This window comes from Triticum dicoccoides, chromosome 7A (assembly GCF_002162155.2).
Source record: "Triticum dicoccoides isolate Atlit2015 ecotype Zavitan chromosome 7A, WEW_v2.0, whole genome shotgun sequence".
Classification (NCBI taxonomy): domain Eukaryota; kingdom Viridiplantae; phylum Streptophyta; class Magnoliopsida; order Poales; family Poaceae; genus Triticum; species Triticum dicoccoides.
Window position 1 is genome coordinate 568,300,655 of NC_041392.1, and position 14,541 is coordinate 568,315,195.

Below are 14,541 nucleotides of genomic sequence, written 5' to 3' on the forward strand. Positions count from 1 at the left end.
TAGTGCCACCAATTGGATATAAAGGTTTGGAAGAAAACATGCTCCTAATGTTGAACCAGTTGGACTTTTTGTGCGGTTGCACTAAAATCGAGCATCCCTGTTTGCATAGATATTGAAAGTGTGATTACTATAAAAGTGGCACTAGTTGAAGCATAGACTCACAAATATAAGCATTCCAATTTCTTAATGGGAAAAGGTAGCAAGACTATTTCTAACCACCTGTTTGAAGGAATAAATAAGGTAACAACGGCCGATGTCAGAAAGGCATATATAGTTCTTTCTGAAAGAATGATCAATTCCTGACCTTTCCTCTTCTTTTAAGCATATTTTGTGCAGTTCAACTAAAATAAAATGCCATCACCGCCTTGACAATTCAGTGACACTGTGCAAAAGGAAATGACTTAACATTACACCATGATGTCAGGTATGTAGTCGACAGGCATTAGAGACAAACTTATAGACCTCCTCCGATAACATAATGAACATTAATTTTAACAAATATGTGACTAGCTTTACCGGGATAATTTGAATGAACTCTACACCCTCTGTTCCTTAATATAAGACATTTTCGCGGTTCAGTTTAAAGTACCCAAATGTCTAGTATTTGGAAAAACAGGTAGTAGTTTTCGTGAGCACATATCTGGGAAAGCTTACCACACTTTATTTATGTCCATACGCTAATGCAACACCATTCGAAATTTCGAGTACTACAAATATACACTAATCCAGTGGCTAGTGCAATAGTAGAGTAGTTATTTTATTACAGGGTACAGTACAATGGTTTTATTGAATAGATTTCAATAAACTCTGGCACTGGAAGATTTCTATAAGAATTAACAATACAAAATGTAAAGGTAACACGTTTCGGCATTGGTATACTAGCCGTGCATGAGCATTAAACCAAATACAAAAGTCTAAAGATAACTAGCATTATTAACTAATGACGGTATAAAAAATTGCAAACCATGTACCTCCAAGGTAAATATCATTTTGAACTCGGGGGGACCTTAAAAATTGCTATCCCAATCTTGATAATCGATCAAATATAAAAACTTGATCGAACAAATCAAGAGAACAACCAGAGGAGGAGGTGCCCACTCTTGACCTTTCCTCTTGTCTTCATAATTTTTGTGCATTTTAACCAAAATAAAATGGCATTAGCGTCTTGGCATTTTGGTGACACCGTACAAAAAAATTAACTTATCTCATGAAAGTGAGGTATGTAATCTATAAGCATTAACAGTGCAAAAATCTGAAGGTAGTAACAAGTTTCATCATTGGCATACTGGCTGTGCAACAACATTAGAATGCCTTAGCTGAAAAATCTTTAATACATCCACAATCAATAGCTAACCTTGAAATAATCTAGTGACATTAAATGACATTGCTTAAATTTATCAGTGGCATTAGACTGAGTGCGACATTAGTTAAATGTGGCATCACTTTAGCAGTAGCATTGGTTGACTTGACTACTGGCGTTATACTAATAGCAAAAAAGTGACAATAAGAGCATGGGAGGCCCATTCAGACAGTGAGCGCACTAGTACGATGTACCTCCACGGATGCATAGAGTGGTGAGTGAGGTATGGTTGCCCAGAGCAACAAATATCCAAGCAGCATATGTGGATTACGTCCCATTTTTGTTATCTTCAGCCACCCTTTTCCTATGTGAGGACAACAAAACAATCGACCTGGTCATTCTCTATTGCGTTGTCATGCCTTTCTACCCTTCTTCAACCAAGAGGCACGAGACTCGTTCCTTAGCTACTGATTTTGCCCTTTTCAACCTAGATGCGGGTCTGATGCCTACTCTCTTGGATAGTACAGTCTCCCTTCCTTTCCTTATTCAACCCAGACATGGATTAGTCTGCATGAAGTAGGGTTTCCTTTAATAGTGCAAATTAAGGTTTTCGTCTGCGTGACCAGCAGAGCAGAGGAGCAAATTGGGAAGATGGTGGAGTGGAAAAAGATCCACATGCAGCGACATGGCAGATGGGGCAATAGAACAAGGGTATGGTTCGAAAAGAGGTAGCATACCTGAGGGTCAAAGGGAAGTGGCTTATCTCATGGTCATCGTCCTCCGCACGCACTACAGCAGCGAGCTTGGGGACGGAGGCCATCCCGCGTGGGTGCTAGGTCTGAGAGGACGGCCTTGTCGTCAGTGCGTGACCTCGCTCACCGACGACGAGTGCGTCAACGATGCACGTCCTTTTATTCCCCGGCGGATATGTGACCACAGGTGAGGAGGGAGGGAGAGGTCGTCTTTTTTAGAACTGGAGAGAGGGTGATAGTGTGAGAAGCAAGTGGGCAGCCCTTAGCAAGAAAGCTCTGAAGCTCCAGCTTATATATCTTTTTTATACTACTAGTACTAGAGGTAGAGTAGTGGTAGAGTATTTTATATTTTCTCTGCAAACAATACCAGTTAGTTGTGCTTCAAAAACGAACGGCACGCCATTAAAAAAATAAAGTCGAGAAATAATACGGCACTTCGGGCCAACGCGGCCAGATCGCATTTTGCACGAGAAATTACACACCATGTTTCATTTAGATGTGGTCCCATTCCAACATGTCAGTGAGACGATGGCGAGTCCTTTCGTAAAATTTCGGAAAGGACGTGTAGGCCGGGGCGCCTCTTCGTGTACCATGGAAAACTGGCAACCGTCCACTGACTCTTCGCCTTTCCCTCTCGATTTGGAACTGTTATCGCACACTCTTCCTCCCTCCTCCATTTTCCTTCACCCTTCCTTCTACCATTGTTCGATCGTCTTCTCCATGGAGGGAACAAGCCGGAAATGACCCCGTTATTCTTGCCCCAATCTGAAAGATGACGTGGTGGGGGAGCTCATTGATCGGTGCGGCGTCATCACCTCGGCTAGCATGGCAGGTTCGTTCAAGAACATTCTCGACTCAGCTAATAACATCATTACAAGGAACCCAAGGGTCTAGGAGCGGTTTGATCTCCCTTATCTTCTTCGCTATAAGCCTGTTCGCATGGGGGCGGACGACGGAGGCCTCACCTTGTGCAAGTTGATGTCGCTTGATAACAATACGTGTGATGTCAAGATGCCATCACTTCAGGGTAAGGCCTGGGCTGGCGCAAATGGAGATTGGGTTGTTTATATTGGGTACAATTGCGAGTGGGAACTTGTGAATGTGTACACTCGTCAGCGGATTCCACTTCCAAAAATCTCAGAGTGCCCAGAGGTTGAGCACACAGATGATCTATGTACGTTCAAATACGATCATGGTGACTGTCGTCTATGGAAGATAGCAATTTGTCGAGTTCCCAACCACTCTTGGAATTACAAGAACTATCAAGTTGTTGCTATCTTCGACAAGCTTGTTGCCTTCCTTACTGATTCCACGGCTCGTCCATGGATATTGCTCAAAAATCAGTTTCTGTACACGGATGAGTATTGTGATGCAATTGAATACGAGGATCTTGTGTTTGCTGCCACCACTCGTGGCACTGTTTTTGCATGGGATCCTCGTAGTTTTGGTACATTTGTCTTCCACCGTAATTAAAATTGTTTCATCCACATGCATGCGGGTTAGCAAGTTTCCCTTTACTAATTAACCTTCTTGTGTTTCCAAGGTTCTGTGAACATTCCACCACCTACACTTGAAAAAAATTATAACCAAGGGGGAGACGATGATGGTGATGATCATGAGCATGAGGACGAGCAGAAATTATATACTCAGTGGCAGCTGGCAACTAATTCCCATGGATCACCTCTTCTTGTCTGTATACAGTGCACTGAGATTGTTACTACTGAGGGAGCATGTGTTGTCTCTCATGGTCGCCCTCTCCAGACCTACTCCAACACCCGTTGCAGGGTATTTGGGATGGATACTAGTGTGCTAGCGCCAACACCTTCAGCCTGGTACAGAATTGATAGTCTTGGAACAAACTCGCTCTTCCTTGGACCAAACTATCCAATGATGGTTAAAGGTGATCCAGTTGTTGTTGACACAACGTTACTACCATTTATGAGAAGCAATTGTATCTATACCTCGGACATTGCGGTGGTTCCCTACCCTACTCTTGATATATGTCGCTTCAGCCTGGATGATCAGTCCCGCGTTGCTCTCGATATTGACAATAGCTGGCCCTTCCCAGAGCACCTATGGTTCAAAGCAAGCGTTTCCAACGCCAAGGATTGGTTGAGTTGAAGTTCATTTCATTGCTTGTTATTTGTTGTGTGATGAAAACTTCGGTATTTACTAGAATGTTTTGTTGGAAATAATCTATAATCCAACATGTATCATCATTGTCGTTGTGTGTTGATGACTTGTTGTATGTAATGAATGGTACATTTGTAAATGCGTGTCATAGACTCAATTTATGAATGGTTTTCGAGTCACTTCTTGGAGTGTGAGTACCGTAGTAGTATAGCCAGCATCCGGTTAGTATATGAAGTTGCCACATCACATAGAGCCAACCTAATATTGGAGTACCAGATCTGAGATGCCAAGTGTACCAGATGAATGACTCCAAGTTCGACCACCGTGATGCTAGGTGCGAGCCAAGGAACACTGTTGGAGAGACCCCCCTCATAATTTTCCTACATTGGTCATTTGATTCATAGGATAGAATGCTATAGGATTTTTTCCTATGTAATCATGTTTTAATTGGCAATCTAGCATCCACTCCAACTTTTGTTTCACTTCCTTTGATCCTACGAACAGAGTACTTGCTCTAAATGATGTGCCATTGCAAGAGCCGCCTATATTAATTAACCATGCTCTAAAAAGGTGGACCAGCTTTGGCTATAGTAGCACTGTACTAGGTTAGTAGGTGACCTTGCCCTTGGCTCTTCTCCTCTTATGGAAGTCGAACAATAATGATGGTACTACAATAGTACTTCTGGCAATCTGGCACCAAATGAACTGCTGCACATCCATCGCTTGTAAGCAAAAGTTTCTCCTCGTGCTGTGAGCCACTGCGCACGCGTTGGTGAGGGAGAAGGCGTAGTAATCAACCTTCTCATCATTTTGCGAGTTGACGGGACACATCAAAGTTATTTATTAGTACTCTCTTCAAAAAAGGCCGACCATGTCCATGGCTACCATCTCGTGCTATGTCATTGAGTACGTGCACTATTCACGTGCCATCGAGGAGAGAAAATATTGTGTAGTACTAGGTTCCATCGAAGTGCACGACTCACTTACGCACTACATATCTCTATTTTCTTGTATGACACGCCACCTTGATGCTAGATGTCCCGTGTGTCATGGAGGCATATAGTATGATTTTGTAAAATGGAGGCATATAGATGTCCCGCCTGCCGTCAACAGGATGAACAAAGCTCATGTCTTAAACGAAAGAGTGGAAGAACATAGATTCCCGACGACCGAGAAGGAGCTACAAACCTCGGGGTGGAGCATCTGCACTCATAATATTTTATATTATTCAGCGATATAAAATCAACCAAATCTCTCCATGTTCCTATACCATTCTATAGTACTATGAGAATAACTTTGAACGTAAGCCATTGATTCACTCTATCCAATGGTCATAGTTAGAAAATCCAAACAAAACCAAGCATTGGATCAACTCTTTTGTCGAGATCAACTCTTTTAGCACTTAGATTGTTGCCGCCTGCCCACCTAGCCCACCTATATATCCGCTCATGTGTGATAACCACAGGAGCTATCCACTCAGATTGTATGTTAAAAAAATAAAGGTCGATAACTAATGCGGCACCTCGGGCCAACGCGGCCAGATCACATTTTGCACAAGAAATTATACACCATGTTTCGTTGACATGTGGTCCCGTTCCAACATGTCAGTGAGACGACGGCGAGTCCTTTTGTAAAATTTTTGAAAGGACGTGTAGGCCGGGATGCCTCTTCGTGTACCGTGGCAAACTGGCAACCGTCCACCGACTCTTCGCCTTTCCCTCTCGATTTGGAACTGCTGTCGCATGCTCTTCCTCCCTCCTCCATTTGCCTTCACCCTTCCTTCTGCCATTGTTCGATCATCTTCTCCATGGAGGGAACAAGCCAGAAATGACCCCGTTATACTTGCCCCAATCTGAAAGATGACGTGGTGGGGGAACTCATTGATCGGTGCGACATCATCACCTCGGCTAGCATGGCAGGTTCGTTCAAGCCCATTCTCGACTCAACTAATAACATCATTACAAGGAACCCAAGGGTTCAGGAGCGGTTTGATCTTCCCTATCTTCTTTGCCGTGACCCTACTGCCTGGTGCAGGGACGAGGGAAGCCTCGCCTTGTGCAAGTTGATGCCGCTTGATAATGATACGTATGATGTTAAGATGCCGTCGCTTGAGGGCAAGGATTGGGCAGGCGCAAATGGAGATTGGGTTGTTTATATTGGGTACAATTGCGAGTGGGAACTTGTGAATGTGTACACTCGTCAGTGGATTCCACTTCCAAAAATCTCCGAGTGCCCTGAGGTTGAGCACACAGATGATCTACGTATGTTTAAATATGATCATGGTGACTGTCTTCTACAGAACATAGCAATTTCTCGAGTTCCCAACCGCTCTAGGGATTACAAGAACTATCAAGTTGTTGCTATCTTCGACAAGTTTGTTGCCGTCCATCATGGTTTGACTGGATGGATATTGCTCAAAAATCCGTTTCTATACACGGATGTGTACTGTGATGCAATTGAATACGAGGGTCTTGTGTTTGCTGCCACCACTCGTGGCACTGTTTTTGCATGGGATCCTCGTAGTTTCGGTACGTTTGTCTTCCACCGTAATTATAATTGTTTCATCCACATGCATGCGAGTTTGCAAGTTTCCCTTCTCTACTAATTAACCTTCTTCTTGTGTTTCCAAGGTCCTGTGGACATTCCACCACCTATACTTGAAATTTTTTATAACCAAGGGGGAGATGAGGACGAGGAGGGCCGATATACTCGGTGGCGCCTGGCAACTTCCGATGGATCACTCTTTCTTGTCTGTATACAGCCCACTGCTGATGTTACTACTAAGGAAGTAGGTGTTGTCTCCCATGGTCGCACTCTCCGGACCTATTCCAACACCCATTGTATGGTATTCGGGATGGATACTACTGTGCTAGCGCCAACACCTTCTCCCTGGTACCGTATTGATAGTCCTGGAGCAAACTCGCTCTTCCTTGGATAAAACTATCCAATGATGGTGAAAGGTGATCCAACTGCTGTTGACACAACATTACTACCATTTATGAGAAGCAACTATATCTATACGTCGGATATTGCGGTGGTTCCCTACCATGGTCGTGATATAGTAGGTCGCTTCAGCCTGGATGATCAGTCCTACATTGGTCTCGAGATTGACAGTAGCTGGGCATTCCCAGAGAATCACTTGTGGTTCAAAGCAAGCATTTCCATCGCCGAGGATTGGTTGAGTTGTAGTTCATTTCATTGCTTGTTATTTGTTGTGTGATGAAAACTTTAGTATTTATAATGTATCCTCATTGTCATTGTGGGTTGATGAACTGTTGTATGTAATAAAATGATATGCCTGTGATAAATTTACTAAATTTATGAATGGCTTTCGAGTCGCTTCTCTGAGTGGGTGCTGCGACGAGGCAAAAAATATTTTCCGAATACATAATTGTATGTGCATTGCAATAGGTTATCAGATGAGGCCAATCAACAATAGTACACTATTTGTACTAGCTTCACATGCTGCACTATCTCTATGTCTACGTACGTAATACAACAAGTTTTAAACTTGAGACCAGCCACCCATCCTCACAAAGAACACTTTTTAACCTAGCACAGACTCCGGGAAATTTGGCCATAGTGTGAGGTGGGCCATATGTTAATGTGTTCACTGTACGTAACCAGCACCTCGAATCCTCGGTACTACTACTATAAGTAGTAGGAGTAGTAGGGTGGCATGGGCCAGAACAAGCATTCACGTCTAGGAGTACGGCACACGCCACCAGCACGACTTCCATCTAACACCATATTTGTTGGAGTTCGTGCTAGAGCAATCTCTTCAACCTCGTCGTTTCTCCAACTCAGCCATCATGCGGCGGGCGAGGTGGGGGTTTGCCGATAGTCGGTTTCCTGAACAGCGGTCCCACTTGTAAGGCCAACTCCAACGCACGACCTTAAACGTACCTCCATTTTGCCCACATTCTGTTCGTTTGGGTAGGGCAATGGGGTCGTGTCCGGGCCATTTCTCGGATGCGGTGGCCATGCGCCGAACGCGCGGACGCATCCTGGCCGTGTACATTTTTCTTTGCAAACACATATCTTTTTTCATCATTGATTTTTTGGTACATGGAAATACATCACCAAATTTTTGAGTAGAAAACAAGAACCACAAGAATACATTTCAGAAGATATCCAACTTCCATAACTGCTCCTGTAAGTTGGATTAGTGCCTTCTCGATGCATTCATTGTTGATCTGTGGAGGCTCGATCCTACGTGCTTCTTTCTTCTTTGAGTGTAAAGAAGTAGACGTGTCTAGCCTCTATTCTATCAACAAGTGCACTAGTCTCATCTCTAAGCCTCTATGCTAGCTAAAAGTGCTAGAACATCTACTAAATTGCGCTCTATCAATATATCGTTGTACTCTTCTTCCCAATACCAAAACTTGCATCCATTCTACACAATAAAATTTTAAGTTAGCACAACTAGTCTAATCCGAGAGCACAACCGAAGATTTGGTCGAGTTCTTCCTCCTTTTGCCGACACGTGGGACATCCAGCATCCAGGTCGTGTCATGCAAGAAAATAGAATGGTAGGTGAAGCCACGTGATGTGCATCTTGGGTTAAACTGTAAATAGAATCTTACTACTCTTGAGTAACTCCAAAAGCGGCCACCGAAGATCTTTATTGGATTTTTTTCCATCACCAGCACGTCGAGGTGAAAGATGTGCAGGTTCAGTGGGTCCTCTTGCGTTTTCACTGACATGTGGGACCGCATTTAAAACTATATAGAGGCTAGCCAACTCGCTCCCACGGCTGTCCCTCGTGATGGGCTATTCGTGGCCGTTAGATCTGGTCAACTAGGTCGTTTCAGCCGTCAGATTTTCACTAGCTGGTAATCAATTGTTTTCACCGCGTAGTGCTTTGAATGCCCAATGACAAGTGGGCTCGTTTCAGATGTCTATTGGCTGGGTGAGCCTTTCACCGGTGGCAATTGGCTCCTCGTGTGCCGCACTGGCGACGTGCGGGCCTGTGGTTGGGCGTGGGCGTGAACCCTAGCCCCCAGTCTCCAGCCGCCACACCCCTCCCTCCTCCTCACTCCCTCGCCACACCGTCGCACCATCTCCCTCCTCCCTCATCACCAGCCACAGCACCAGGACATTTGCCACCGACGAGATCCAGCGCCTGGCAAGGTCCTCGGGTCGGCTGTCGCACCCACCACTCCGTCGACCGGATCTGCGCCCTTGACTCCCTCTTCTCTCGCGTCACGCGGTGCCTCTGCTCCACCATGCCGTGGTTACCTCATGGATGACGAGGCCATGGACATGTCCTTGAGGGAGAGAAGGAATATGACGGAGAGAGAACAAAGAAGGAAGGAGAGGCAGGAGAAGGAGAGAGGAAAGAGGAGAGGGAGGTGCAGCGGCGGATGGGAGATGGTCATCGGCTGACATTAGTCATTCATCCATTCGCATCTCTCCTCCTCTCCTGCTCTCGACCACCAATGCGCCCCCTCCTCCTTCCCTTCTCTTCTCACCATCTCCTCTTCTTTGGAGCTAGCTGAGTGATCCACGGCGAGGAAGATAGGGAAGACAGAGCCAACACCCCCAATGCCCACGGGCCACTTCAGTCAGGTGCCTTCCATACTTCCTCCTTCGCGATTTCCAATCCAAGGTTAGTTTTGCTTTGAATCTATATATGCTTCTACATGATATTTAGTTTCTGTACTATGCGCTTGACAAAATGACAAGGCCGTGCAGCAGAGCATAAAATGGAGTCGGCAACAGGGATGATGGGAGAAACAATGGTGGATGAACAGTGGACACCCGATTCTGGCTGAGAAAGAGGGAAGCAGTGCGTGGCGGAAGAGGCGTCCATGTGGTATCCATTTCTGGTCATCTTCAGCTTGCAGGTTGCTGAATTTTCTCCTCTTTTGCTGCTTCTCTTTGATCAGTAGAACAAGTCGCACAGCATGTGTTTGCATAAATTCTTCTCACAGATGAAGGCTTCTGTGTGCAGGTGAGCGGTTTACTAAAATTGTAGCCAGTCCATACTACATGCTCCCAGAGGTATTAAAGCACAAGTGCGGCCCTGAAATCGATGTCTGGATTGTAGGAGTTATACTTTACATACTTCTTTGTGGTGTGCAAACATTTTTGGAAGGTACTTACTTTCCTTGATTGGACAGAATATATGTTGTGAAGAAATTATAAATCACCTTACAAATTGTTGTGATGTTGTGCAGATTCTGAACAGGGAGTAGCACAAGCAATTATGTGCTCTATGGTAGATTTCAAAAGAGACCCAAGGCCTGGAGTATCTGAGCCTGCTAAAGACTTTGTTCGACAGACGCTGGATCCAGATCCAATCACACGGTTTACTACAACACACGTACTCGGTGAGCATTAGTGATGTTACCTTTCCCATTGTGTAATAGCATGCAGAATGTTTTCCCTCTCTCTCATAATGGTGAATTCAATCTTACATTGGGGTATGTTTTTTATGCCATAGCCATGACCAATTGATAATTAACTTGCAGGTTTTTAATAATTGCATCAGACGATTTCACTATTTATTTTGTGGCATTGTTGATTGCATCAGTAGAACATCCATGGTTACATGATTCTAAAAAGAATCCTGACATTTCTCAATATAATAGGTGGTGTCTGTCGGTAGGGTCTCCCTAAACACGCGTCATCAAATCCAACTGCAAGATACATGACAAGCTATGATTGAATACCATGTACAAGTATGGGGACAAAATAGTAAACAACAAATAAAGGATACTAGACGGAGATACTGGACGGACGCATGGAGCATGAACTCCTCTTTTTCAGGGGCCACCTTACTTGTGTGCCCTCAGGACGAGGAGACCTTTCTAAGGTACATACTACTTCCTTGCTAATTTCAACCAAGAATAGAATGTTATTTCGTTCAATATAATTCGTGGTGTCTGTCATTAGGATCTCATGTTTGATCTACATTTCTTTATTCACTGAATTGTAGACCACTTGCAAATCAGTACCTAGGAAAATAAACATTTTTCTACCTCAAATTTGCAGATCAATATCCTTGCCGAAATATTTCCCTGGGCTGAATACACTTCTTATCCCAAAGCGATAAACATGCCTATGTGAGCATCACGACCCACATAGCACTAGCAAACAGTTCTGTATGAAATCCTGGAAGCATTTCATTTTCTCAGCAATTATTTTCTTTAGATCTTTCAACAACGTGGTGACTGTTCATGTCCTTAATTAATCCAAACCTACATCCCTTGTTAAATCTAAAGACGTGTTTGCATAATTTTGTGAGTTTTTCCCATGCTTTGTTGATTTTTTTCCCTCTTAATCTTTTATTGTCTGTAAGTCACCAAATGCAGAAGATAGATATAGTTGTGAAGATAATGAAAACTTAATAGTTTTATATGGTGAAGCAACCATTTTAAGGACAACTGATAAGGAAAAGTCGAACAAGGATTAGTAGTCCAGTGTTTGGTTACTATGCAACTATCTTCAGCTTGAGTAAATCCACAGTGTTCAGTTCAAGCCATGTTTTGTAGGTATCTTCCTTTACATTTTCTTTACAAAATGGTTTGTTGATCTAGCCGAGGGCTTCACTTCATTCAATTCACTATATTTCATTTACTAAGATAAAAATTCAAGTAGCTGCTGTTGCTATGGTCAATGGCTTGCACACTATTTTTATAGTGCATAATGAGCGTTGCAAACCGTAAGAAAAACACATGTTCTTGTTCTATTCAGTGTCCTTTTTATGCCATACTGCGCAAATATATAAATGTTTTATGTCCAATTCATAGAAATTCTTGACACCTAAGTGTGCGTGTGAGTCCCCTACAAAATCTCTCTCTCTCTCTCTAATTATCTCGATTTTCCTTTGAGATTGGAGATGCGAACACTAGCTGTTTGTAAATGCACAAGGAGGAGTGCTCAGGGGAGTACGATAGCTTTCAGGTGTGTTTTCTTAGCACTAGCAGTACGAGATGCCAAATGTTAGTTAAGAAGCTTATGATTTGTGCCTTTTGTTCTTGACATAAGTGTACATGGAGGATGTGAAAGCGACGACAGAGGAGCTTGCTGTAGCTACTCGACTGCTCCGGGAATCGTCCCTCCTGACAGAAGCAAGCACGATGCCATGTCCTAGAGTATGTTCACGTACTTCTATCTGCGTAATGCATGCAAGCATGGATCGATCCATGCATGTATGTATATATACTGACAATTATATGTGACTGATTAATTAACTAAAACTTGAGAGGTTAAAAGGACAAGTGTTTTCAAATGAAGGAATATACTATATGTGCAGCTAACTACATACACATATGCATCAGTCCATAATAGTTGAAAGTTTGGATATTAGGTATATGTTAAAGATCAGGGATCCTAATTGGCCATTCCCATACCACAATTTTCGTTGTATGTATCTCATGAACATTATGCTCTGTACCAGAATTGTCACTGTATCTCATCATTGTTTGGAGTATATCTTTGCAGCTCCATAGAGTTATTAGAATGATTTTACTTCCACATAATAGGCTTTTCAAATTAAATCACAAGACCTTTGTAAGCTTGCTTGGTTACTATGTAGAAGGGTCTTCTTTCAAGGAGCTGTGGATTTTTTCACAATACAAATATGCAATGCCCTTTGAGTCGTTTATTTTATTTTATGAGTAATCCTTTATTATTTGTCAACTGAGGCGTGATTGTCGTGTGCACTTCTTACTGAAAATAATCCTGGTGTTATTTTCTTTGAGAAAAGAAATAGAGAGCTCTATGTGTGCTTCTTAGCATCACATCAAATGGAATAATTGAATAGGGTTATATATTATCATATTTGCATACATAATATCTTCTATAATTATATACCAGTGTAGGCTCTTGTTGTTAGATGATGAATTGTCTTATTTTATGCCAAGTAGTTAAATTTATGTGCACCTTCTCATGTGTTTACTTGTTTCTGCATTTATGGTATGGCTTGGTCCTGTTGTGGAAAAAGATCGTGATATGTTTGGCCATTCTGTTTTTTCTTAATCCAATGACCTATTAATGTGACAATTGTTTCCTCACTATCTTAGATTAGCAGTAATCCTTCTTTTATGTTTCTGCAATTTCAGTTCGTGATGTTTGCCTTTTGAAATTTCCTTTGCATTCTGTATCTGCACATCCCCTCTTGTGGTCTGTTGTAATGGTCTACTGAACAGCCATATCATCCTATGATTGCATCGTTGCATTATAATGTACCATATGCTCATGCATTTCTTTTCTTACCGACATTGTCCTGATGAGTTGGCTGGCTTACATGTAGTCTGTTGTGCAGGTCTACTTGTTTTAGGTAGCATTGCTTTCTGGAATACATCATTGGAACCTGGTAACATTCACTGCTTACAGTCAGCAAGACCAGAAGAACATGATTGTGTATGAGTTCATGCACAACGAAAGCATCACCTTAGTTGATGTTAAATTTTCTTTGTGGAATCAACAACACGCTATTGTATATACACATATGGTTCTTTCGCAGCAAAATTTTGTCCGTGCGGTTGTATTTCAGATCTTTAGAACTGCAGGGTAATTTCTATATTTGCTGATTTAGGTTGTCTTAGGCTGCAGCTTCCTGTCCAGGCTACCGTGTAGCCCATATCCTCTAAAGAGGATACATCTAAATGAAAACTTGGAATTACCTAGGTGCATACATAATCTATTGATGATGTGAATAGAAACACCCACAGTAGCACTAACCTTTGGCAACCTTCATGTCGTGCCTCCAAGGTAGGCCATGAGTGATGGCTGCCGTGATGTTGGCCTTGCAAAAAAATAGGGCTTTGCTAATTGGTTACTGGCTATGGGTTGTGTTTGTTGTTTACATGTCAGTTTTTAACCATTTGACCTATCTTTTATAGACAGTATAGTTCACAAAAAAGAAACTTTTGATAGAAAATATATGGGTTTATAGTAGACCATTATTATATATATATGAGAGTGCACATCTTACTTATTGGCATTGCTATGCTTCACAGTATACAATATTTTGCATGCCAGTATAATTCATAAGTGGTTTTTCTTATTCAGGTGTTATTAATATGGTGAGTGATTGAAGAGGAGGCATGAGGAGAAGAGCAGTCCAAAGGGCGGGTGGAGCATGTGACTTGTTGATGTTAGTTTTCATTTCCGGGAAGAATAAATTTTCTATGATTTTAGTGTATGCTGATGTGTGAAAGTCAATCATTTGGATTCCCAATTAGACTATTGTGTGTGTTAGATATTTTATTGTGCATTGATAAAATGTTTCAGTGCCAGTGTGCACAAGTTGAATTTTGAAACAGATGAGAGGACAACTCTGCATAAAGCTTTGTTCGGTTACACCTCTTCCCATAGGGATTGGAGGGGATTTGACTTGTAGGA

At 42.6% G+C, this 14,541-nt stretch overlaps 1 long non-coding RNA gene across 9 annotated transcripts; it reads left to right on the forward strand.

Annotated features, from left to right (window-relative positions):
- Window positions 1-9,138: 9,138 nt before the first annotated feature.
- On the forward strand, window positions 9,139-14,466 carry LOC119328979. 9 transcript variants are annotated; one of them, XR_005159255.1, is made up of 10 exons: window positions 9,143-9,796; window positions 9,883-10,034; window positions 10,142-10,285; window positions 10,368-10,520; window positions 10,782-11,005; window positions 11,185-11,255; window positions 12,025-12,096; window positions 12,181-12,287; window positions 13,460-13,557; window positions 14,209-14,466. It is a non-coding gene; the product is annotated as an uncharacterized LOC119328979 (long non-coding RNA). The 9 variants fall into 9 exon arrangements; XR_005159257.1 differs by having other exon boundaries at window positions 12,032-12,096; XR_005159259.1 differs by having other exon boundaries at window positions 9,139-9,796; window positions 11,185-12,096; window positions 13,460-13,707.
- Window positions 14,467-14,541: the final 75 nt, after the last annotated feature.